The sequence below is a fragment of the Phyllobates terribilis genome, unplaced genomic scaffold (genome assembly GCF_046119375.1).
Source record: "Phyllobates terribilis strain yellow unplaced genomic scaffold, ASM4611937v1 Scaffold_130__1_contigs__length_5004896, whole genome shotgun sequence".
In the NCBI taxonomy this organism is placed as follows: Eukaryota; Metazoa; Chordata; class Amphibia; order Anura; family Dendrobatidae; genus Phyllobates; species Phyllobates terribilis.
In genome coordinates this window covers 230279-257730 of record NW_027362890.1, presented here as the reverse complement: position 1 = coordinate 257730, position 27452 = coordinate 230279, and the positions used below count along the sequence as shown (strand labels likewise).

Below are 27452 nucleotides of genomic sequence, written 5' to 3'. Positions count from 1 at the left end.
GTAGTGTAGGGGCAGATAGGGGGAGCAGTCTGGGTAGTGCTAGGAGCTCATTGGGTGCTGGTCACCTGAGCTCACACATAGAGGGAGTATATAAGGTGGGCACCATCTTAGATCAGGGTCAGTCTTTTGCAGAGTGAGGTCAGTCTGTCAGTCTTTTGTCAGAGCAGAGCAGAGGAAGAGAGCAGAGGAGAAGAGCAGCTCCAAGGCCCAGAGAGAGAGAGGAGAAAGAAAGACCCAGAGGGGGAGAAAGAAGGAACTCCAAGAGCCCAAATTAGACCAGAGGGTGAAGAGTTGGCAACAGGGTACCGGATCCCAAGCTGGCAGAGGCTACAGCACACCTTAGCCAGGAACCGGAGGTCGTGGGCAGGATCTGCCACGATCACCCACTAAATCCACCTGGAAGGCAGACCAGGAATAGGGTCAGGGAACCCAGAGACAAGGGTTTACCACCAAGAGGCCCGAGGGAGCCGGACATAGGTGGATCCCTGGTGGGGAAGGCCAGAGAAGAGGACAGGACAGAAAGGGAGCTCAAGACCACGCTCCAGAATCACCTGGGGGTTGGCCGAGTCCAGGACCTGGTGGACGCAGCACGGCTCGGGTGGTCACTTAAGGCCGGAGTGACCAGAACAACTGCAGTAAGTAAACAAACCCTGAACTGCACAGCCCGACTCTGAGTCTCATTTCCATCCCCGCTGCACCACCACAACCCCCATCCTCTGCAACTGACCCCCTGAGGCTATACCCCTCCCGTTGGGGGTTATACTACCTGAGCTGCACATACATCACCAGCCTCAGCGGACCCTGCTGCAGCGGCGGCCGTATTGACCGCAATTCAACGGGTGGCGTAGTCGACACAAAAGAACATCTAGTAACATCATAAGGACTGCCACACACTGAGCTTGACACCCTGGGCACGGACCGGGTCACCGCCACTCGGAGACTACAACCCCCATCTGATCCGGCTCCGGGTATCCCTAACAGCACTGGCCCAGGGGGCGCGTCAACTTTGGCGTAGTCGGCAGGATAACGTGCCCGCAACAACCGGGTACTGCGTGCCTGAAGAAAAGTACACCGTTACCTTAAAAAGAAGTCTCCCGCCGGTTCCGGAGGGTCCCCGCCATCGGGCCCCATCACAGGTCGTTTCCCGCCGGTTGTCCGCCATTTGCAGCTTTTTCCCGCCATCCATGGAGTTTCCCGCCACTGGGAGACGATTCCCGCCATTTCTGAAGATTTCCCGCCTTGGGGGAGCGGACGCCATTATGGGCGTGCCAGAGGGTGGCAAGAGGCCACCTCCCATCGTGGGCCAGGTCGAAGAATGGCGCCAAAAGCGGAAACCGCGCCCACCAACAGAGACTGTGATGCTGGAAGTGTCCATCAGCGTAAGAGAACTGCCCCTGGAACTGAAGTTGCCCCGGGACCACCCTCGATGTGGGCGGAGACAGAAGAAGAGAACAAAGATGGGTGTCGCCTGGAGCAGTCTGGAGAGAGCGCACCCGGAGACAAGACGTCTGGAAGAGAGTCCAGAGAGAGCCTACCTGGAGATGGAGGGAGAGACAGGCAGCACCGACCCAGTGGTCAGGAGCCTGCTGCAAGCAACAACCCCACTAGGCTTAGTGGAGATCCTGGCACAGCTCCCCCGAGACCGGGAGTGTGCACAGACCGCGCTGGAGGGCCTTGCACGGAGGATGGCCCGGGTACAGCGAGAGACGTTGGCGGAGTGGAGCCGAGAGATGGCCCAGCAGACCGAAACCCGTCAGCGGAGCACGCCACCTGAGACGAGGAGACAGACCGCCTCTGAGGATGGCGCAGGAGGAATGAAGGCAGGAGACGGCGCCGAGAAGGGAGCTGAACGGACGGAGGCAGGTAAAGGGGACGTCTCTACCCCGAGCCGGGAAACCGCGTGCCTGCCCCAGCTCCCCGTCGCAGAGCCCAAAATTCCCCCTGCCGTGCCCGTTGCTGCATCGTCACCGCCGCCGACTAGGCCTCAACCGGAAACCGCGGCCGCGACCCCTGTGACGTCACACGCCTCGACCCCGAGCGTGGCCAAGCAGGAAGTACCATCGGCCTGGTCGCAAGGCCTAGTACCCCCGGGCGCCGCAATACCAACAGCGCCCCCTACCTCCGCAGAGCCCCCGGCCTGGTCGCAGGGCCAAGTAACACAGGGCGCCGCCGTTCTTACGGTGCCCTTTACTTTCAAGGTGCCCCAGGCCTGGTTGCAAGGCCTGGTTAGCCCGGGCGCCGCTACCACCACGGCGCCCATAACACCTAAAGTACCGCACCTGGGTGAGGACCTGTTCGCCCAGCATACGTGCCCGGATGGGCAGCCCTTCGTATGGCCCCAGGAATACATCCAGCTGGAGCTGCAAAAAGCAAGGGCCATGTGCGAACCCCTGATCCCGGCTCCAAAGCCCATAAAGAGGATCTCGCCTCCGCTAGAAGAGACCCAGTTTGAGTGGGATCCCACCGGAGAAGACCTCATGGGGTTCACTCAGGAGACTCGGGCAGCCGCAGCGGAGCGTGCAGAGTGCTGCCGCCAGCAGCTCGAGGTCTTTGAGAGGGAGCGGAGAGAGAGGCGGGTCCGGGAACAACAAGCCCAAATAAGGAGCGCGGAGCAGAAGAGCCGGACCAGGAGAAACCCCCGTGCAGCGCATGGTCCCCGTACCATCGGGACTGTGATAAAGTTCAATCTGCAGCATGGGTGGGGTTTCATCAGGGATCACCGCACCCCAGGCGACGTCTTCGTGACCAGGAGAGACGTTGAGTCCCACCTACCGGAGGGACACAGAGGTCGTGACCTGTACGTAGGGGACGAGGTCACCTTCACCCGGCACAAGTGTGCCAAAGGACCCTACGCCCTCCATGTGCATCGCCTGACGGAGGAGGAGCTGCGGTGTGAGGAGGAGCAAGAGGACCCGGACGGGTCTGAAACTGAAACTGTCCACAAAGAAAGAGCAGGAGGACGCCGTCGTTGAGTACGGTAGAGAGAGACTGTATAAAGTTGCCCGTCGGGGTACCAAGAACTGTTACTTAGTTAAAATATAGTCCCCGTTGGGACCAGCCAAGAGTGAACTGTTAATCCCGTGTGTCCCTATTCCCACTGACCGAGGACTGAGAGCGGTCAATCCTCCCTAATACCTGGCCGAGGACTGAGAGCGGCCATATTCCCCTTGTATATAGTTGCGCTTTTTAAGGCGCCCCCTTCCGGTTTTATAGGAAACTGTTTTCTTCAAGAGACTGTCGCACTTTACCCGGTCACAAGTTGCACCGTGACCGGAGGAACCAGAAACAAGAATGTTTATATGAAAAGTTTATTGCTGCTGATGATGTTTTATATGTTTTATATGTTTATGATTATGAAAAAAATTGTATGTTTTGGATGTTTTTGTTTATATCTTACAGCCCGAGGACGTGCTGTGGTTTACCAGGGGGGAATGTAGCACCCTGAGGATTCGGCTGCTACAGGGGTATTGCACCTCAACCCAGAGGTGTGATATTCCACTCCCGGGTAAGGATGGAGTGTGGAACTGAGCTCAGTTAGCTGCATGCACTACACACATCCCATTTCCGAGGAACAGACCGACGGTACTCCCACTAGAGAAATGTGCAGGTACGACAGTGTCTGTTCCTGGCTGGAGTGGGAGGGGGGTGGAACATCCCAGTAGTGTAGGGGCAGATAGGGGGAGAAGTCTGGGTAGTGCTAGGAGCTCATTGGGTGCTGGTCACCTGAGCTCACACATAGAGGGAGTATATAAGGTGGGCACCATCTTAGATCAGGGTCAGTCTTTTGCAGAGTGAGGTCAGTCTGTCAGTCTTTTGTCAGAGCAGAGCAGAGGAAGAGAGCAGAGGAGAAGAGCAGCTCCAAGGCCCAGAGAGAGAGAGGAGAAAGAAAGACCCAGAGGGGGAGAAAGAAGGAACTCCAAGAGCCCAAATTAGACCAGAGGATGAAGAGTTGGCAACATGGTACCGGATCCCAAGCTGGCAGAGGCTACAGCACACCTTAGCCAGGAACCGGAGGTCGTGGGCAGGATCTGCCACGATCACCCACTAAATCCACCCGGAAGGCAGACCAGGAATAGGGTCAGGGAACCCAGAGACAAGGGTTTACCACCAAGAGGCCCGAGGGAGCCGGACATAGGTGGATCCCTGGTGGGGAAGGCCAGAGAAGAGGACAGGACAGAAAGGGAGCTCAGGACCACGCTCCAGAATCACCTGGGGGTTGGCCGAGTCCAGGACCTGGTGGACGCAGCACGGCTCGGGTGGTCACTTAAGGCCGGAGTGACCAGAACAACTGCAGTAAGTAAACAAACCCTGAACTGCACAGCCCGACTCTGAGTCTCATTTCCATCCCCGCTGCACCACCACAACCCCCATCCTCTGCAACTGACCCCCTGAGGCTATACCCCTCCCGTTGGGGGTTATACTACCTGAGCTGCACATACATCACCAGCCTCAGCGGACCCTGCTGCAGCGGCGGCCGTATTGACCGCAATTCAACGGGTGGCGTAGTCGACACAAAAGAACATCTAGTAACATCATAAGGACTGCCACACACTGAGCTTGACACCCTGGGCACGGACCGGGTCACCGCCACTCGGAGACTACAACCCCCATCTGATCCGGCTCCGGGTATCCCTAACAGCACTGGCCCAGGGGGCGCGTCAGAAGCAGTGGAGGAACTTTGACATAAAGAGGATTGACGCACAACTCGTGGGGACGGCAAGACTTGGACAGCAGCCCCTTGTCCTGCTGTCACCATAGTTACCCAGTGCCCAGTCAGCGACATGTAACGCCCCTGTCCATGCCTACTCGTCCAAGTGTCTGTGGTGAAATGCACCCTGTCACACACAGAGTTTCTCAAAGAAGCGGTGATGTTGTGTGCGACATGCTGGTGGAGCGCAGGCACACCTTTCTTTGAGAAGTAGTGCCGACTGGGCATCTGGTACTGGGGCACTGCGACGGACATAAGGTCTCGAAAATCCTCTGTAGCCAAGAGCTTGCAGATGGTGAAATTCAACCTCTTAGCTTTCTCATGGCTAGGAGGAAATGGTCTTTTACTTGTCCACATCTGAGGGACCGAGGGCTGGCTATTGTGCTTAGACGGGGTTGATAAGGGTGTCCCCGGCAAACTGCCGGTCTGTGAGGAAGATGCAGGCGGACATGTTAGGTTGCCTTGATCCAAAGGTGGTGCTATCGATGTCGGACAGCGCTCAACACCAGCTGCTGTTACCACCTCCAAAGAAAATGATGACCTGCCAATCACGCTGGCTGTTGCAGGTAAAGAGGTGGCAGGTCTGCGCCCCAAAACAGGTGTGACTGCTGTCCCCCCAGTCACAGAGGATGAAGAGGCCGCGGATGCACAAGATATGGCAGACGGTGGTTGGCCCGGCCGGCTAGGCCGCATTGTAGCACACTGAGCTTCCCACTGCAACTTATGCTTCATGTCCATGTGCCGGTTCATGCATGAAGTACTCAAACTATGTATTTTTTGGCCTCTACTTAGCTTTTGCTGACAAATGTTACAGATAACACGAGTTGGGTCATCTTTATCGATCTGAAAAAATGCCCAGGCTATGCAAGGCTTAGCACCCATGCGACCTGAAGAGCCACCACGACTTGTGGTGAGAGGCAGAGTTGTGTTTGAGGATGCAGTTGTTGACGTGCTTCCAGTACTACGTCTCTGTCCAGGAAGGCGCAACCTGACCTCGTCGTCACTAGCATCTTCCTCCACCTCCTCTGCTGACCTCATCTCTTGGCTGACTGTGGGTTGACAGCAAGTGGGATCTCCAACCTCATCATCATCACCCTGTGCGTTATCACACCCGTCGTCCTCAGAGCCTGTTCCTGCCCTGACAAAAAACTAAAGTTGTCGCTCCAATCAGGTATTTGAGTCTTATCATCGTCTTCCTCATTGTCTCCACCAACAGGAGTTACAGTTTGGGAATGAGGGTCTACATTATGGTCAGAACCTTCTGCGTCTGGTCCTGGATCCGACTCATAAAGATTCTGGGCATCAGTGCAGATCATTTCCTCGTCTGGATTCACAGAGCGCTGGAGTCGACCTCTGATTCCCAGGCTATAGTATGAGTAAACAGCTCTGCAGACTCAACCATCTGTTCTACCTCATACTCAGACGGGCAGCTGGAGATTTGGGAGCTGTGAGGAAGCAAGTGCGATTTGGGTGACACCTTTGAGGACTGGAGTATTTGTGATGTTGAAGTTGATGTGGAGGAGAGCCCACTTAAAGGAGCACTTGATATCCATTGAAGCACCTGCTGTTTTTGTGCCTCATCTGGAATTTGTAGCGATTGGCGTGACCGTAAGAAAGGGATCTTATCACATTGTCCGCTAAAAGAAGTAGACATTTTAGTTTGGCTGGAAGATGGTCTTTCTTCTGCAGATGTTACTGTTGCTTTAACACCTACCCCACGGACACAACCTTTTTTCCCCTTCCCAACACGCCTATTCCCCTTTCCACCAGCAGCAGGCCTTTTTCCACTCATTTTGGTGGTTAACTAATTCACAACTCTGGAGTTGTTTGCACAAAAAAACAATGGATGGTAACCGAGCAGAGCTGAGTGGCCAAACTGTGGTATTAGGCCAAAACTATTGGCTGGGTTAGATGCATAAAAAAATATATTCAGTTTGCAACCTGATGGAGGTCAGTATAGATGGACTAATAGAGAAAGTCCGACACACTGCTAGAAGGCCAAATATTTTTTCAGAGCTAGATGCAGAAAAAAATTATATTCAGTTTGCAACCTGATGGAGGTCAGTATAGATGGATTAATAGAACAAGACCCACATACAGCTAGAAGCCCAATATTTTTTCAGAGGTAGATGCAGAAAAAAATATATTCAGTTTGCAACCTGATGGAGGTCATTATAGATGGACTAATACAACAAGTCCCACACACAGCTAGAAGCCCAAATATTTTTTCAGAGGTACTGTAGATGCAGATACAAATTATTTTTAATTTGCAACCTGATGGAGGTCAGTATAGATGGACTAACAGAGAAAGTCCCACACACTGCTAGAAGCCCAAATATTTTTTCAGAGGTACTGTAGATGCAGATAAAAATTATTTTTAATTTGCAACCTGATGGAGGTCAGTATAGATGGACTAATAGAGAAAGTCCGACACACTGCTAGAAGGCCAAATATTTTTTCAGAGCTAGATGCAGAAAAAAATTATATTCAGTTTGCAACCTGATGGAGGTCAGTATAGATGGACTAATAGAACAAGTCCCACACACAGCTAGAAGCCCAATATTTTTTCAGAGGTAGATGCAGAAAAAAATATATTCAGTTTGCAACCTGATGGAGGTCAGTATAGATGGATTAATAGAACAAGACCCACACACAGCTAGAAGCCCAATATTTTTTCAGAGGTAGATGCAGAAAAAAATATATTCAGTTTGCAACCTGATGGAGGTCAGTATAGATGGACTAATACAACAAGTCCCACACACAGCTAGAAGCCCAAATATTTTTTCAGAGGTACTGTAGATGCAGATAAAAATAATTTTTAATTTGCAACCTGATGGAGGTCAGTATAGATGGACTAATACAACAAGTCCCACACACAGCTAGAAGCCCAAATATTTTTTCAGAGGTACTGTAGATGCAGATACAAATTATTTTTAATTTGCAACCTGATGGAGGTCAGTATAGATGGACTAATAGAGAAAGTCCGACACACTGCTAGAAGGCCAAATATTTTTTCAGAGCTAGATGCAGAAAAAAATTATATTCAGTTTGCAACCTGATGGAGGTCAGTATAGATGGATTAATAGAACAAGTCCCACACACAGCTAGAAGCCCAAATATTTTTTCAGAGGTAGATGCAGAAAAAAATATATTCAGTTTGCAACCTGATGGAGGTCAGTATAGATGGACTAATACAACAAGTCCCACACACAGCTAGAAGCCCAAATATTTTTTCAGAGGTACTGTAGATGCAGATAAAAATTAGTTTTAATTTGCAACCTGATGGAGGTCAGTATAGATGGCCTAATAGAATGATGCTATGCCCAAAAGATTTTACTTCACTAGGTGCAGTAAAAAAATTGGTATTCTATACACAGGTGGTATATCTTGCAGCACAGATAGGCTACTCCACTGACTAACACACTCTGCAATAGGCCAAAAAGGATTAGCTTTGCTAGATTCAGCCAAATGCTGTGAAAAAAACTTGCACAGCACTGGCACAGACCTGCCTGGCAAAAACTGATAGGAACTGATGTAACCTAGTCCTGAAAAGGACTGCAATTACAATTAGTCTTTACTCCCACAACCTATCTATTTAAGAGCACAGACCTCCCTGATAAAAGTCGTAGGAAATGCTGTAACCTAGTCCTTAAAAGGACTGCAATCACAACTATTCCCTACTCCCAAGCTATCTGTATATTTGTGCGAAAATTGGCTTGAAATTAACAAGGTATAGCGCACACAGCAACAGCGGTGCCGTCTAACACGCAGCTGCAGCAGTGAGAAAATGGTGGCGACGGGGAAAATGGCTGGGTCTTATAGGGCAAGGACATGTGACATACACTGCCAATGACACATGCCCTTGCTTGTGTGAAAAAAAGCACTTCGCTCCGTGTGTGTGACGCGCCCCCTGGGCCAGTGTTGTTAGGGATACCCGGAGCCGGATCAGATGGGGGTTGTAGTCTCCGAGTGGCTGTGACCCGGTCCGTGCCCAGGGTGTCAAGCTCAGTGTGTGGCAGTCTTTATGATGTTACTAGATGTTCTTTTGTGTCGACTACGCCACCCGTTGATTTGCGGTCAATACGGCCGCCGCTGCAGCAGAGTCCACTGAGGCTGATGATGTGAGTGCAGCTTAGGTAGTATAACCCCCAACGGGAGGGGTATAGCCTCAGGGGGTCAGCCGTGGAGGATGGTGGTTGTGAAGGTGCAGCAAGGAGACTCAGAGGCATAAAATGCAGTTCCAGGGTTTTACTTACTGGTGTTGCTCGGGTCACTGTGTACAGCAGTGACCACCCAAGCCGTGCTGCGTCCACCAGGTCCTGGACTCGGTCAACTCCCAGGCAACTCCGGAGTGTGGTCCTGAGCTCCTTTCTGTCTCTCCCTTCTTCTGGCCGTTCCCACCAGGGATCCACCTAAGTCCGGCTCCCTCGGGCCTCTTGTTGGTCAAGCCTCCTCTGGGCTCCCTGACCCTATTCTTGGTCTGCCTTTCGGGTGGATTTAGTGGGTGATCGTGGCAGATCCTGCCCACGACCTCCGGTTCCTGGCTAAGGTGTGCTGTAGCCTCTGCCAGCTTGGGATCCGGTACCCTGTTGCCGACCCTTCACCCTATTAGCTCTCTTATGGGCTCTTGGGGTCCCCTCTGCGCCTCTGGGTCTCTCTCTCTTCTCCTCTGCTCTGCTTCTCAGGCTCTCAGACAGACTGTCTGACTGGCTGACTGACAACTGACTGACTGACCCTGATCTAAGATGGTTCCCACCTTATATACTCCCTCTATGTGTGAGCTCAGGTGACCAGCACCCAATGAGCTCCTAGCTTTACCCAGGCTGCTCCCCCTATCTGCCCCTACACTACTGGGATGTTCCACCCCCCTCCCACTCCAGCCAGGAACAGACACTGTCGTACCTGCACATTTCTCTAGTGGGAGTACCATCGGTCTGTTCCCCGGAAATGGGATGTGTGTAGTGCATGCAGCCTACTAGCTCAGTTCCACACTCCATCCTTACCCGGGAGTGGAATATCACACCTCTGGGTTGAGGTGCAATACCCCTGTAGCAGCCGAATCCTCAGGGTGCTACATGTGCGCTGCTCATAGGCTGACAGATTGCACCTCCCCACTGCAAATGCGGGAAAGAGAAAAAAAAATGGAGATCTTCATTGTTCCTGCAGAGATCCATCCCCTGCCCCTCCCCCCACCCCGCTGTACACTCAAACTGCGTATTAACATTAATTTTCATCATTACTGAGAAAAAATCCAGTTATGATTTTGGTGCACGAACAGTTATCGAACATAACCTCGAACAGCCGAATTTTTATCAAATTGTTCGTGTTCGCCGAACGGCTCGAACACCGCCCAAAACAGCTCGAATTTGAGATTGGCGAACAGTTCGAGTAGAACAACGCTCATCTCTACTGTTAACCCACACCAGGGAATGCAGGAATGGGGAGGTTTGGATGGTATGCAGACAGGCAGGTAGTGGCAGGCACGGCTGGATAGGGACCAGTACAGACTGGGATACAGGAACAGATCCGCAGGTGCAGAGGGGAAGCAGAGCAGGGCAGAGCCGCAGGTGCGGAGGGCAAGCGCAGCAGAGCAGAACCGCAGGTGCGGAGGACAAGCAGAGCAGGGCGGAGCAGAGCCGCAGGTGGGGGGGGCAAGCGGAGAAGAGCAGAACTGCAGGTGCAGAGGGCAAGCAGAGTCGCAGGTATGGAGGGCAAGCGGAGCAGAGCAGAGCAGAGCCACAGGTGTGGATGGCAAGCGAAGCAGGGCAGAAAATAGCAGAGCTGCAGAGAACAAGTGGAGCAAGGCAGAGCAGAGTTGCAGGTGCGGAGGAGAAGCGGAGCATGGCAGAGCAGAGCCTCAGGTACGGGCAGACAGGACAGGGCTCTGTTTACATGAACAGACGGAAACACAGGAAGATAGCTAGAACACAAGAGGTAGATACAGAGGCAGGTAAACGGGACAAGCAGAACCAGATACACACAAGGTACTTGCTATGAAGTAGCGAGTGGACACAAAACTCACAAACAGAAGTACAGAGACGAGTAAGAGTTAGATACTGGTTCAGACACTGCAGGAAAAGGGAAGGATCAGACATAGAGACAAACAGGTAACGGGCTAGATCACAGTTCAGACAGGAACTGACACAGGAACGAGATTGGGCATTCAGCCCCCAGGGTGGTGGAAACAGGCAAGATTCAGGACAGGACCTGGCAACTCACAGTTGCACAGAACACACTGCAAAAAAGTGTTGCTCAGGCCCCTCCTACTGGGTGGAGGAGGTTTTAGTATCCAGTGACTCACAGCAATAGGCTGGGGGCACATTAGGACTGCGCACACTGTAACTTTAAGAGTCAGGAAGTTCCAGCGCCGCCACCCTAAGCCAGCAGACAAGAGACATGCACACAGCAAGTAGAAGAGCATAGTGCACAGCCTGGACTGGTAGGTAAGTTGGCGGTCTTGCATGGTGGGAGATGGAAAGCCATGCCAGCACGCCGCCAGGGATGTTATAGTACCCCCCATTACGCCCTCTCTTCTTCAAGCCTGCAAGGATTTTCGGCAGAGAAGTTGGAGGCCAATCCTTCTCAATGGACTCCCAAGACTTCTCTTCAAAAAGACTACCTCTTCTGTCCACTAGAGGGAACGAGAAAGGTCTCACCATCTTGGTGACTAGGATGCTTCCTCCCATCAAGCCATCCTCAGCATCAGATGAAGTGGACAAAGTACCAGGAACAGGACATAGGAAAGTCTCTCTCCATTTTTTATTATTGGGTAGCACCCCAAAGAATTCAAGGGACAACTGGAGATCCTCCACCTGGTAGGAGGGGTGCAGAGACTTGGGGGTAGCCACCGACTTGATGGACTTATTGCCAGATTTATTAGAGATGGAAGATCCTTGCTTCGGGACCATCTTCAGTCTGGTCTCTGAGATGACAAGTCTACGAGGCGCGGCGGTACCTGAAGCCAGATCATTGGTACAATCGTCGAGACTGTGTGGGGAAATTGCCTCCGCTTCCCTTCCTTCGGAGACCTCAGCGCACAGCGAGTCAGCGACTAGCAGATCTGGTGAAGAAGAAGAAGATATTGCTGATTGTCCTGAAGATATGGAGACTTGTACCTCAGCAGTCCCCCAGGAAACACCATGCAGGATCTCCAGACCTGAGCAGGAACTAGAGCTCTAGGCTCTGGACGACCTGTGGGTAAGCCAGACAGCACCTGGAATGTGAACTTCTTCATGTGTAATGCTCCAATCTGGAGCTTAATTTGTACAGACATATTTTGACTGTTTCTGAGTAGGACTCGTCCTTCCCCTGACAATGCCCAAACCAGATTCTGGAGTTGTCGGATGGGGATCAGACACCGACTCTTCATGGCTTTCAGCCCGAAACTTCCGGTTTATCCGAGGTCTTCACTTGCCACGGAGACAGTCACGGTCATCTGTGGAGAGGAAACACTAACGCCAAGGGCAGCCTTTCCTACAGGCCTAATGTCTTGGGACTCTCCAACCTTCGCTGGACAAAGACCGCAGCGGGTCCGCAATCCAATTTTATGACTGAGTTCTGGCCTCTGCTTTGCCTGACGAACATGGTCAACCTTCATGGATTCTGTGCAGGTAGCTGCCTCTACAGGCTGGGGAACAGGAGGTCTTTGGGAGGACAGAACCGGACGTGATGGTTTACCTCTATGCTTTGCTCGTCTGGACAGCCTCTTGAGGTTGGGAAGGGAAGTATTCTGCGGAGCATTGTCATCCACTGTGGATTCTGCGTGGGCAGCAGCCTCTTCAGGCTGGGGAACTGATGGGCTACCTACACGCATCACCCATCTGGACTGCTCCAGGATATTGGGAAGGGAAGCTTTATCAGAAGATTCAGGGTTAGGGTCATCGAAGACCATTAGAAAGGCCACCAGGAAGGCCTGCATGTCAGAGACGATAAATAGACTAGAAGTCACAGATACAGGTAAAGGGCCTGGGTACTCAGCCCCCAGGGTGGCTGAAACGGGCAAGATTCATGACAGGACCTGGCAACTCACAGTTGCACAGAACACACTGTAAGAAAGTGTTGCTCAGGTCCCTCCTACTGGGTGGAGGAGGTTTAAGTATCCAATGACTCACAGTAATAGGCTGGGGACGCATTAGGAATGCGCACACTGTATCTTTAAGAATCAGGAACTTCCAGCGCTGCCACCCTAAGCCAGCAGACAAGAGACATGCACACAGGAAGTAGAAGAGCATAGTGCACAGCCTGTACTGGTAGGTAAGTTGGCGGTCTTGCATGGTGGGAGATGGTAAGCCATGCCAGCACGCCGCCAGGGATGTTACAATTACCATCACATATTGACCAAATAATACCACATACAAGGAACACATACTGCCACACCATGGAAGGCCACATATTACCATGACATAGTGACTGACTACTACAATACTGATCATTAATAAAAAAAAATACAATACTAATATTACGATAAGTGCCATTATACACAGGAGCTCTGAACATAATATACAGTGTATAGTGTCAGTGTACAGGTAATATAGGGATCACCAGTGACATTATACACAGGAGCTCTGTATATAGTGTCAGTGTACGGGTAATACAGGGATCACCAGTGACATTATGCGCAGGAACCCTGTATATACAGTGCAGACCAAAAGTTTGGACACACCTTCTCATTTAAAGATTTTTCTGCATTTTCATGACTATGAAAATTGTACATTCACACTGAAGGCATCAAAACTATGAATTAACACATGTGGAATTATATACTTAGCAAAAAAAATGTGAAACAACTGAAAATATGTCTTATATTCTAGGTTCTTCAAAGTAGCCACCTTTTGCTTTGATGACTGCTTTGCACACTCTTGGCATTCTCTTGATGAGTTTCAAGGGGTAGTCACCAGAAATGGTTTTCACTTCACAGGTGTGCCCTGTCAGGTTTAATAAGTGGGATTTCTTGCCTTATAAATGGGGTTGGGACCATCAGTTGTGTTGTGCAGAAGTCTGGTGGATACACAGCTGATAGTCCTACTGAATAGACTGTTAGAATTTGTATTATGGCAAGAAAAAAGCAGCTAAGTAAAGAAAAACGAGTGGCCATCATTGCTTTAAGAAATGAAGGTCAGTCAGTCCGAAAAATTGGGAAAACTTTGAAAGTGTCCCCAAGTGCAGTTGCAAAAACCATCAAGCGCTACAAAGAAACTGGCTTACATGAGGACCGCCGCAGGAAAGGAAGACCAAGAGTCACCTCTGCTTCTGAGGATAAGTTTATCCGAGTCACCAGCCTCAGAAATTGCAGGTTAACAGCAGCTCAGATTAGAGACCAGGTCAATGCCACACAGAGTTCTAGCAGCAGACACATCTCTACAACAACTGTTAAGAGGAGACTTTGTGCAGCAGGCCTTCATGGTAAAATAGCTGCTAGGAAACCATTCCTAAGGACAGGCAACAAGCAGAAGATACTTGTTTGGCTAAAGAACGCAAGGAATGGACATTAGACCAGTGGAAATCTGTGCTTTGGTCTGATGAGTCCAAATTTGAGATCTTTGGTTCCAACCACTGTGTCTTTGTGCGACGCAGAAAAGGTGAACGGATGGACTCTACATGCCTGGTTCCCACCGTGAAGCATGGAGGAGGAGGTGTGATGGTGTGGGGGTGCTTTGCTGGTGACACTGTTGGGAATTTATTCAAAATTGAAGGCATACTGAACCAGCATGGCTATCACAGCATCTTGCAGCGGCATGCTATTCCATCCGGTTTGCGTTTAGTTGGACCATCATTTATTTTTCAACAGGACAATGACCCCAAGCACACCTCCAGGCTGTGTAAGGACTATTTGACCAAGAAGGAGAGTGATGGGGGGCTACGCCAGATGACCTGGCCTCCACAGTCACCAGACCTGAACCCAATCGAGATGGTTTGGGGTGAGCTGGACCGCAGAGTGAAGGCAAAAGGGCCAACAAGTGCTAAGCATCTCTGGGAACTCCTTCAAGATTGTTGGAAGACCATTTCCGGTGACTACCTCTTGAAGCTCATCAAGAGAATGCCAAGAGTGTGAAAAGCAGTCATCAAAGCAAAAGGTGGCTACTTTGAAGAACCTAGAATATAAGACATATTTTCAGTTGTTTCACACTTTTTTGTTAAGTATATAATTCCACATGTGTTAATTCATAGTTTTGATGCCTTCAGTGTGAATGTACAATTTTCATAGTCATGAAAATACAGAAAAATCTTTAAATGAGAAGGTGTGTCCAAACTTTTGGTCTGTACTGTATGTCACGGGTGTATCACAGGTGACAGACAGTCGCCCTACACTTGGTTGCAGGATATCTCTACATTTGGCATTACAGACTGCTTCTTAGAGGCTAGAGGCTGTCTCTAGGACCCAGAGGCTACCTCCCTCTGGCTAATTCGCTCCCTTGCCTGGGTGTATAAATACCTGGTGTGTCTGAAAGGGAGGTGCCGGCAATATTCATTACTACCTGTGAGGCTTTAGCAAGAGTAGTACTTCGTCCTCTCTGGAGCTTGAGGCCATGTGCGCATTTGTCTGGAAGTCGTCTAAAGCTAAGCAATCTCCCCGTTTATCTACCCTTGTTGTCTATAGAGTTTAGTAGAGATCGACTAGTGCTCATCTCCTCCCTTCCTTAGCTTTAGCCATATGCCAGGGCGAGGCACGCGTGCGGCGATTGCTGAAGAGGCAATATAGGGTCGGTAGTTGAGACAGGGTGACACTAGACCAGACTAGGAGGTCTCCACTTCCCCCTTTTTTCCCTAGAGTCTGGGCTCCCTTTCCCTCTTCCATTTGTGTAGCATTAAGTCTTTCCCACACCTGGAGTGACATTATCACCGGCCGAGCACGTTTTGAAAAGGAAAAAAAAAACTGACATTTTGTTTTTTTTTCTCTGTGTGTTCTTGGGTGTGGACCATTTTTTTCCTTCCTCCCTTGGTATGGGTTCAAGTTGCAGAGCTCGCAGAGCAGTTTCGCTCTCTGTCTCAGGAGGTGAATGACCTCCGCTGTGAGGTTCAACAGCAGCATCAGCAGCTGCAGGTCGCCAATATGGCAAGTAGGCCTGCCCAGCCTGAACCCAAGGTTGCCCTCCTGGACAGGTTTTCTGGAGGTAGAGACAAGTTTTTGTGCATTCAAGGAGGCCTGCAAACTGTATGTTAAACTTCGTCCCTATTCCTCCAGAAATGAGGAGCAACAGGTTGGAATTGTAATCTTTCTACTGCAGGAAGATCCTCAATCCTAGACATTTTCTTTACCGCAGGACCCTGTTTGTCTCCAGTCTGTGGAGGGCTTTTTTGGGGCTCTGGACTTCATCTATGATGACCCTGACTGAGTCGCCTTGGCTGAGTCTAGGCTACATTGCCTTCAGCAGGGGAATCGGCCAGTGGAGACATACAGTTTGGAATTCCATAGATGGGCAACGGATTCCAAATGGAATAACTCAACCCTTAGAAGTAAGTTTTGTGAGGGGCTTACTGAAAGGTTGAAAGATGCCTTGGCAGTATTTGAAACTCCTCAGTCCTTGGAGGCTGCCATGTCATTGGCCATACGTCTTGATAGATGCCTTTCGGATAGACGGGTGAGACCACCTTCTCCAGGGCCTACTTGTCAAGGTTGTGTACCTCTGTCAGGGGAGCGGTCTGGGGGAGAACCAGTACTGGATGAGGTGGAGGAACCCATGCAATTAGGGGGTGTCTCTGCATCATACATCTCCCCGGAGATTCGCAAAAAAAAAGGCATATTTTTTTTTGTGGGAAAAAGGGACATTTTGTTGGGACCAGTGCTTCAATTACTAAACAAAAGGAGACTCGATTAACTCTTGGTAGTCTGGAGTGGAATAAACAAGGGGTGCATTTGTGGTCAAACTGCAGTTCCCGCTTTGTCCTGACAGCAGAGGTGGTGCTAGAGAGCAAAACCAAGAAAATTTCTGTGTTTGTTGACAGTGGAGCCGGAGTCAACATAGTGGATGCTGAGTTTGTGAAAACTCATGGTCTTGCTTGCTGTACTTTAGATAAACCTATTTCCATTTTCGCCATCGACTCGGCGCCACTTGCACTGAAAGCATTTACTCAGATTGTACATAATGTAAAACTGAGGGTGGGGTCAGTTCATTGTGAAATAATCCCTTGCTATGTTCTGGACAATCTTCCCACACCGATTGTCTTGGGTATCCCTTGGCTTATTAAACATAATCCGTTGGTGGATTGGCAAACCGGGGAGGTTATTGAATGGGGAGATTACTGCCATGAGAACTGTTTAGATATTTCCCTTGCTACTGTCTCTTTACGGAAATATTACCTGCTTTTCTGTCTGGTTTTGGAGACGTTTTTTCTGAGATGGAGTGTCAGGATTTGTCTCCTCATTGTGCTTATGACTGTCCTATTAACCTGACCCCTGGAACTAAACTACCGCAGTCCAGACTGTATAATCTTTCTGGCCTTGAGAGACAAGACGTGAAGGATTTAATTGCAGAAAGTCTGGAGAAGGGACAAATCAGACCCTCATCTTCACCCATGGCAGCAGGGTTCTTCTTTGTGAAAAAAAATATGGCGGTCTACATCCCTGTAAATCAAATTACCATCCATGATCCATACCGTCTTCCTCTGATTTCTGATTAGTTCAGCCAGGTTGTGGGAGCTAAGGTATGAATTTAATGGAAGCCTACAGCCTGGTTAGAATCAGAGAATTCTTGGTTTGACCAATGCACCTGAGGTATTCCAGCATTTCATAAATGATATTTTCCATCATTTGGTTTGTGTGTATGTGGGGGGGGGGGGGGTTTGTGGTGGTCTACCTGGACGATATTTTGGTTTATTCACCTGATTTTGAGACTTATCAGGGACATGTTAAGCAGGTGCTCAAGAATATAAACTCCTCTCTCATCCACAAAGCTCTCCACAGTTCTGCACTACCTTATATTTCCTCTCTCATCTCTGTCTATCGCCCTACACGTGCCCTCCGTTCTACAAATAACCGAAGACTAACATCCCCCATAATCCGAACCTCGCATCTCCATCTCCAAGACTTCTCTCGTGCTGCGCCAGTTCTCTGGAATGCTCTACCCCCGACGATGCGACTCATGCCTATCCCCCACGTCTTCAAGCGCACTTTAAAAACCCATCTCTATAAACAAGCCTACCACCGCAACTACTCAGTAAACTAACTTTCCCCTGTTCCCTCTTTCTAAATATTATTCTTAATCTGCACCCTACTATTCATCTGTCTCCACACCCTCCATGCACACGATAACTGCACTCGATACTTGATTATTGCACTTAAACATACTGGCTGATGACCGGATCCTGCAGCTTTATATGAAAATCCATACCTATTATAATTGCCAGACCTGAAATAACAAGCCCTTTTCACCTATTGTGTCCCCCCAATTCCCTGTAGATTGTAAGCTTGTGAGCAGGGACCTCACTCCTAATGTAACTGTTTAAACTGTCTCACCTTGTATTCAATTTATTGTATGTACATGTCCCCGCTTAATTGTAAAGTGCTGTGGAATATGTTGGCGCTATATAAATAAAAATTATTATTATTACATTAAGGGATAACAAACTTGACACCAAACTTGAAAAATGTGTTTTCGCTGTTCAGGAGGTGCAGTTTTTGGGGTACTTGTTGTCATCTTCCGGTTTTCGGATGGATCCAAAGAAGATCCGTGCAGTCCTTGACTGGGAACGTCCCGAGAACCTGAAGGCTCTACAACGTTTTCTGGGCTTTACTAATTTTTACCGGAAATTCATCCAAAATTACTTAGTTATTGTGAAACCCCTTACTGACATGACTAAGAAGGTGTCTGATTTTTCCAAATGGTCGGATGCTTCCCTACAGGCTTTTTCTTCTTTAAAAAATAATTTCGCCACTGTACCTAAACTCAGTCAACCCGATGTTCATCAACCCTTTATTGTGGAAGCTGATGCTTCGGATATCGGGGTTGGGGCTGTGTTGTCTCAGGGTTCGTCCCCTGGTAAATGGTGTCCATGCGCCTTCTTTTCTAAAAAATTGTCTTCGGCTGAGAGAAATTAAGACGTGGGTAATAGGGAACTTTTGGCGATCAAATTGGCGTTGAAGGGGGCTGTCCATCCTATTACTGTTATTACTTACCCTAAGAACCTGTCATATCTTCATATCAGCTAAACGTCTCAACCCTAGGCTAGCCAGATGGTCCCTGTTTTTTACTAGGTTCAATTTTGTTGTCACTTTTGGTCCAGGGGTCAAAAATGTCAAGGCTGATGCTTTGTCTCGGAGCTTCCTTGGTGGTAATGACCATGAGAACCATGCCTCAATATTAAAGAAAGGGGTAGTCATTTCGGCACTTTATCCTGAACTGGAGGGTGAGGTGTTGGAGGCACATGGGGACACCCCTGCGTCCTGCCCTTCAGGAAAGTTATTTGTACCATCTGATCTGCGCCGCAAAGTAATTTAGGAACATCATAACTCTGCTTGCTGGGCATCCAGGTGGTAAGACAAGAGCAGACCTCCTCTCTGGTTTTTTTTGGTGGCCGGGGTTGCATCGGGATGTGATTGAACACGTAGCTGCTTGTAGTATTTGCGCGCATTCTAAGGTTTTGCATACCCGTCCGTCTGGTACTCTTCTACAACTACCTATCCTTAGCAGGCCATGGACAAACTTGTCCATGGATTTTATTACTGACCTACCGGTTTCTGCAGGCAAAACAGTGGTTTTGGTGTTAGTAGATAGGTTCAGTAAACGGTTCACTTTGTCGCATTGCCTGCACTTCAAAATGCCGAGACACTTGCTCAGCTGTTCATAAATGAGATTGTGAAGCTTCACGGGTCACGATGTGGTGTTAGATTGGGGGATCCAGTTTGTTTCCAAGTTCTGGAAGGTATTCTGTTCTCGACTGGGGGTGCAGCTGTCCTTTTCCTCTGCCTTCCACCCTCAGTCGAATGGTCAGACCGAGCATGTCAATCAGAGTTTGGAAACCTACCTCAGGTGTATCGTCTCCGAAAATCAGGAGGATTGGGCACCCTACTTACCGCTGGCAGAATTTGCCATTAATAATCATCAGCAAGAATCCACTGGCCGGTCACCGTTCTTCGGTGCATACAGTTATCACCCACAGTTTGGCACCTTTAGTTGGGGAGGAGCTTCAGGAGTTCTTGAGTAGGAACGGTTTGCTTTGTCGCTCTCCTCGGTATGGCAGGGTGTGCTGAGTAATTTAAAGATCATGGGAGACAGGTATAAACGTATGGCTGGCAGAAAACACTTGTCAGGTCTGGACTTGAATGTGAATGACTTTGCGTGGTTGTCTACCAGGAATATAATACTGAAAGTCCCTTCTTGGAAGCTGGGACCTAGGTATATTGGTCCCTATAAAATAACCGCCGTCATTAACCCATCAGCTTTTAGTCTTGAACTTCCTCAGGCCCTTAAGGTCCACAATGTGTTCCACATGTCCTTACTAGTGTTGAGCAAATATGTTCTGTTAACCCTTTCGCCGAGTATGCTCGGGCCGAGCTCCGAGTATTTACAGCTGCTCGGTGATATGTTAGAATCGCTCCTGTGTGCATGATTTGCGACTGTTTGACAGTTTTAATACATGTGAGTAATGTCTATTTCCAGATTTCGAGGATTGTAGGTTCTTGTCTCCAACGTCATTCTCTACAATACTTGGTGCACTGGAAAGGCTGTGGTCCAGAGGAGAAGATGTGGGTTTCAGCGTCAGAGGTGAACGCTCCCAGATTGGTTCGCTCATTCCACATTTCTTTTCCTGAGAAACCCACTCCTGAGTGTCTGGAGGCCACTCGTAGAGGGGGTGTCACGCCAGGTGATAGTGCAACACAGAGGGAAAAGGGAGAAGGAGTACAGACACTAGGGAAATGGGGAAGTGGAGACCTCCTAGCCTGGTCTAGCGTCAACCTGTCTCAACTAACGTCCCTATATTGCATCTTCAGCAATCACCGCACGCGTGCCTCGCCCTACTTTCTCTGGCGTATGGCTACAGATAGGGATGGAAGGAGATGAGCCCTAGTCAACCTCCACTAAACACTAAAGATAACAAGGGAAGACAAAACAGGAAATTGCTTAGCTTTTAGAAGACTCCAAATATGCACACGGCCTCAAGCTCCAGAGAGGATGAAGTACTACTCCTGATAAGCCACACAAGTAGAAATGAGTATAGCCGGTGACTCCCTCTCAGACACACCAGGTATATATACACCCAGGCCAAAGAGCTAATTAGCAACAGGGAGGAGCCGCTCGGTCCTAAAGACAGCCTCTTATCTAAGAAGCTGTCTACAATGTCAAAAGTAGAGATCTCCTGCAACCAACTGCAGGGCGACTGTCTGTCACCTCTGACACACCAGTGACAGGGGGGGTACTGTCACAGGTGTATCAGAGATGACAGTCACCCTGCACTCGGTTGCAGGAGATTTCTACGTTTGGCATTACAGACATCTTCTTACAGGCAAGAGGCTGTCTCTAGGACCCAGCGGCTACCTCCCTCTGGCTAATTAGCTCCCTGGCCTGGGTATATAAATACCTGGTGTGTCTGAGAGGGAGGTGCTGGCAATATTCATTACTACTTGTTAGGCTTTAGCAAGAGCAGTATTTTGTCCTCTGGAGCTTGAGGTCGTGTGCACATTTGTCTGGAAGTCGTCTAAAGCTAACCAATCTCCCCTTTTTGTCAACCCTTGTTGTCTATAGAGTTTAGTGGAGATCGACTAGTGCTCATCTCCTCCCTTCCCTAGCCTTAGCCATATGCCAGGGAAAGCGGGGCGAGGCACGCGTGCTGCGATTGGTGAAGAGCCAATATAGGGTCAGTAGTTGAGACAGGGTGACACTAAACCAGACTAGGAGGCCTCCACTTCCCCCTTTTTTCCCTAGAGTCTGGGCTCCCTTTTCCTCTTCCCTTTGTGTAGCACTAAGTCTTTCCCACATATGGCGTGACAGTATAGTATGTAGTGTATAGTGTCAGTGTACAGGTAACACACTGACTCACCAGTGCCGTCTCTAGTTGAAGTCCTTCATCTTAGCTTTTCTTTTTCATCCAACACAGACTGCCATCACTTCTTCTAGCCAAAACTCGTCTCTGCAGAAAAAAACACATCTAGAGCAGTTTCCAAAGCACATTCCCTAGTTTTTCCCCAATTTCTACACTACACCAGATGAACAAAAAAAGTGACAAAGTGTCACCCTACATAGTAATAGGGCCCCCTCCCCACTGAAAACAGTATCCTCAAAATTAAAATACATCACAGTAGTAATAAAATCCTTTAATTAGCCCCTACAGTAATATTGTTCCACATCCTGCCCTCATGTTCTCTCATCCTGCCCGCATGTCTCTCCATTCTGCCCCCGTGTCATCTCCCATTCTGCCCCATGTCTCTCCATTCTGCCCCCATGTAGCATCTGCCAATTTGCCCCCATGTCTCATCTCTCATTCTGCCCCCATGTCTCTCAATTCTTCCCCCATGTGTCATCTCCCAATTTGCCCCCATGTCTCATCTCTGATTCTGCCCCATGTCATATCTCCCATTCTGCCCCCATGTCTCTTCATTCTGCCCCCATGTCTCATCTCCCATTCTGCCCCATATCTCTCCATTCCGCCCCCATGTGTCATCTCCCATTCCGCCCCATGTCTCTTCTCCCATTCTGCCCCCATGTCTCTTCATTCTGCCCCCATATCTCTTCTCCCATCCTGCCCCCATATCTCTTCTCCCATCCTGCCCCCATGTATCTTCTCCCATCCTGCCCCCATGTCTCTTCTCCCATCCTGCCCCCATGTCTCTTCTCCCATCCTGCCCCCATGTCTCATCTCCCATCCTGCCCCCATGTCTCATCTCCCACCCTGCCCCCATGTCTCATCTCCCACCCTGCCCCCATGTCTCTTCTCCCATCCTGCCCCCATGTCTCATCTCCCATTCAGCCTCCATGTCTCAAAAAAAAAAGAAGTTCCTTCTCACCTTGCTGCTGCTCCAGCAGCGACGCTCCTTCATTGATTTGAAGCACGGACGTTAGCCAGTTACAGGCCGGCAGTGACGTCCTACACCAGCGATGTGCACACTGATGTCAGCTACCGGCCTGTGATTGGCGGCCGACTTAACTATTGCGGTGCGGGAAGACTCCCACACGGCAATAGATTTAAAGTGAACCTGCGTCTGAGGACGCAAGTTCAGTTCGCTGGGGCCACTCTACTCACCGGGCCCCATACGCCAGTAAGGGCAGTAATGCCCTCATGGCGACCCTGCTGACAATAAACTGGTCTAAATCTGCTCCTTTTGGATTTGAAAAAATTGCTATATTTCTGGGTTTTTTTCAGTTAAGATGGGGTGCAGAGTGTACTTTAATGAGAAAAAAATTATCTTTTTAAAATTTACCAAATGGCTGCAATGAAACAAAGAGAGAAAAATGTAAAGGTGTCTGAATACTTTCTGTACCCACTGTATGGGGGTACTACTTAGCTTCCCAATTTCAGCACTTTTAAGGCTAGACACTGAAGATGGCCCAGGAAGTAGGATCGATTATATTAAAATACTTGGGGAGGGGAGGAAGAATTTACTGGAGATACTGGAATCTCACAAATTTGTACGTAGCTCGAGTACATAACCTACCCAGTAACTGGTACATAAAATTTGGTGGACACGTAAAAGGCTGTTTGGAATGACATACCTGCTCAAAGTACATGCCTATCTGGTATAACTTTAATCTAGAGGAGTTGCGGAGATTGGAGGGATTTGGAGAATGGAAGAATCAGGGATTGGAATATGTGCATCAGCTATACTGGGATAACAATGTCAAGTAGTTCAAACAGCTGAAACAGGAATTTAATTTGATTTGCGTGAATCTGAATTGGGTGACCCCATGGCTCAGGTTCGGAGTAATTGGGAGGAGGATGTGGGTAGCATTTCTACAGAGGAATGGAACAAGGTGCTGGAATCTCCAGAGTTGCTTTCAATAATTACACCGCAACGAAGGTCTCAACTGTTTCTAGTTCATAGAGTTTATAGGATTCTCAAAGTATTGTATAGAATGGGCCTAATGATGTGTGGCTGTTGTCAGTGTTGCAGGGAAGAATATGCGGACCTGATGCAAATGTTTTGGACATGCCCGAGACTGGTGGTGACTTGGGAGAGGAGGGAGGGTGTTAGGTAGATTGTCATGGAGATACTGAGAAAATATTAAAAATCTCTCCCAAACCCCTTTTCCCTCTCACCCCTCCCTTATCCACCATTTTTCAAAGAGAAGAGCTGACACTTGGACCATCTGTCTGTATGAAAATTAACACACACATGAGAAGTGCCTTGTAAACAAATGCTAGGTGTTGCCAGCCCAATTAAAATGCGAGGGAAGATTCCTCTGACACAGACTTGTGATAAATGTACATCTAGCCAAGGAAGATTAGTTCCCGGGGATTCAACAGAGCTCTGCAGACGGCCTGAGCCGTGGATAAAGGAATCCACGGAGGATGGAGTAGTATTCATTGCTGGGAGTATATATTTATTATAAGCAACAGATCCTGTTCGGTAACGGTCAAGTCATAGGAGAGCTCCCCTCCACCTATATTGAGTCACCTCTGCGAACGTATAGTAAGCTTCTTCTTTAATTCTGTTTTATTTGTGTAACTGCGTATGTATTGTCCCCTTTTGTAAAATCTTGTATATTTTTCATAAACACTGCCTCCCTTTTGGATTAAATATAAAATTTAATAGCTTTGTTTCTTTTGCTCTGTAATCGTTCCCTCACCCGAAGTCACATGCTACCAGAACGCAGGCGTCCGGCCAGGCCTGTATTATATTTCAAACTCGGCCGGTGGTGGCAGCGAATAATAATAATTGGGCTATCGCGAAGCTGGCAGTAACCGTCCAGGGGTGAATACACATATTCCATGTGTTGGAATCCGGAGGTGTGACGCCATTCGCTTTCTGCTCGCTTGCCGATAGCTGCGTAGTGAGTAGTCTGGATCGTGTGCTTATGGATCCCTGACGAAATCCTAACAGAGTGAAGACAGTGGTGAGATATTGTGTGATCTCCCCAGTGTTGTCCCTGTGGAACCCTGACATAGATTAATAGCAGAAGTGTTAATATCCAAACCACGCTTAGTGCGAAAACTTGTGTGTTTGGATTAACGGGGGAGGTGGGAGGATCTCCCCAGGTACAGTTAGCTATTGCTAAAATCCTCTGCTAGACTAGAAGATCCATCCATTGCCAAACACTAGCTGGCAACCAGACAACCCTGTGTAGAAGAAGTGGTCCAAGCTCTCAACTCTACTATTTTAATGGAAAAAAAGGTTTATATCAAGAGGGGACGATTGGTACATTGGGTAAAGTATGGGGAGACTGGATTAGGTGCACAGCTGTGGTTTCGGAAGAGCTGGCTAGAGATGTCTTATTTAATTTACTGATCCTATAAATTATGATCATCACCGGTCTGGGTAGTAGGTTGATGTAAGATCACATAGTCTTGATTCCATGTAAAAAGGGAATAATTATACCGGCTAACACAAAAAACCCTTTGTCTATTTATCTTAAAAGGTAATCTTTAATAGTCATACTTGACACATATAATATACAACAAGTGCCCATAAAGTGCCCATAAAAAGTGACCTAGTGCCAGTAGAACTGTTCATTTATCATGATTATTTTTATGATTATTTTTTATTTTTTTTCCTTCTTTTTACACACCTTATTGCTGACGACGATAGTCTTACCCTACTGGATATATAATTTTATAGGTGTGAACTTGGGCAAAAACAGCCTATACACAACCAGTCACTAAACTTAAAAATAGCAGGAGAAGGGTGTTGTAGATGGGGCTTATGAATGCATATGTAGCATATGTGTAGCTTGGGAAATAATAGATATGCATTCATAAGCCCCATCTACAACAACCTTCTCCTGCTATTTTTAAGTATCCAGTAGTGGAAGACTATCGTCGTCAGCAATAAGGTGTGTAAAAAGAAGGAAAAAAAATAAAAAATAATCATAAAAATAATCATGATAAATGAACAGTTCTACCGGCACTAGGTCACTTTTTATGGGCACTTTATGGGCACTTGTTGTATGTTATATGTGTCAAGTATGACTATTAAAGATTACCTTTTAAGATAAATAGACAAAGGGTTTTTTGTGTTAGCTAGTAGGTTGATGTACTTGACTAACTGTCTAAGAGTAACACCTACTTGAGTGTGGGTATGGTTTTACTGTAATGCACACAGTCAGAGAGGGTGGGGAGAGTGGATGTTATTTCTGGGTTGGGAACGGGAGAACTATAAGGTCGTTATTTGAATGACATTGAATGAGCAATTGCTTTATATAGGTACAATTCCTGTACATGTACTGTATGACGACATGTAAAATAATTATTCTGCTGTAAACTATGTTATTTGGTGTTCAATAAAGTTTATTGATTAAAACATTTTTTTTCTCACATTCTGATCATGAAAAAAAGCTTTTCCCCTTTGTGAATTCTCTGGTGATTAAGAAGAAATGATTTCTTCACATAACATTTCCCACATTCTGAACAGGAAAAAGGCTTCTCCCCTGTGTGGGTTATCTGGTGCTTAACAAAAGCTAATGGATGGCTAAAATATTTCCCACATTCTTAACAAGAAAAGAGCTTCTTCCCTGTGTGGGTTTTCCGGTGTATAACAAGATCTGATTTCTGGTTATAACATTTCCCACATTCTGAAGAGGAAAAAGGCTTCTCCCCTGAGTGGTTTTGCTGGGGCTTAACAACATTCAATTTCTGGTAAACCCCTGGTTTGCACGTTAATGACCGGGCCAATTTTTACAATTCTGACCACTGTCACTTTATGAGGTAATTACTCTGGAACGCTTCAATGGATCCCCCTGATTCTGAGACTGTTTTTTCATGACATATTGTACTTCATGATTGTGGAAAAATTTCTTCAATATCACTTGCGTTTATTTGTGAAAAAAATGAAATTTGGCAAAAAATTAGCAATTTTCAAAATTTGAATTTTTATGCCCTTAAATCAGAGAGATATGTCACACAAAATAGTTAATGTATAACATTTCCCACATGTCTACTTCACATCTGCACAATTTTAGAACCAAAATTTTTTTTTTAGGAAGTTATAAGGGTTAACAGTTGACGAGTGATTTCTCATTTTTACAACAAAATTTACAAAACCATTTTTTTAGGGACCACGTCACATTTGAAGTGACTTTGAGGGGCCTTTATGACAGAAAATACAGAAAAGTGACACCATTCTAAAAACTGCACCCCTCAAGGTGCTCAAAACTACATTCAATACGTTTATTAACCCTTCAGGTGCTTCACAGGAATTTTTGTAATGTGGAAGAAAAAATTAGCATTTAACTTTTTCACAAAAATGTTAGTTTAGACCCCATTTTTTTCATTTTCGCGAGGGTATCAGGAAAAAATGGACCACAAAATTTGTTGTGCAATTCATTCTGAGAACGCCGATACCCCGTATATAGAGGAAAACCACTGGGCGCATGGCAGGGTTCGGAAAGGAAGGAGATCCATTTGACTTTTTGAATGTAAAATTTGCGTGAACAATTAGGGGATGCCATGTTGCGTTTGGGGAGCCCCTAATGTGCCTAAACAGTGGAAACCCACCACAAGTGACCCCATTTTGGAAACTAGACCCCTCAGGGAACTTATCTAGATGTGTGGTGATCACCTTGAACCTCTAGGTGCTTCACAGAAGTTTAAAACATTGAGCCGTAAAAATAAAATTTTCACATTTTTCCAACAAAAATGTTTTTCAGCCTCCAATTTT

The 27452-nt window shown here is 47.9% G+C and overlaps 1 protein-coding gene and 1 pseudogene across 1 annotated transcript in view; one reads left to right on the top strand and one right to left on the bottom strand.

The window, feature by feature from the left end:
* The window catches only part of LOC141203898 (uncharacterized), a 252388-nt gene that overhangs the window by 110356 nt on the left and 114580 nt on the right, over nt 1-27452 (top strand). The window lies entirely within an intron of this gene.
* LOC141203916 (uncharacterized) overlaps nt 26108-27452 on the bottom strand; it is a 69956-nt pseudogene continuing 68611 nt past the window's right edge.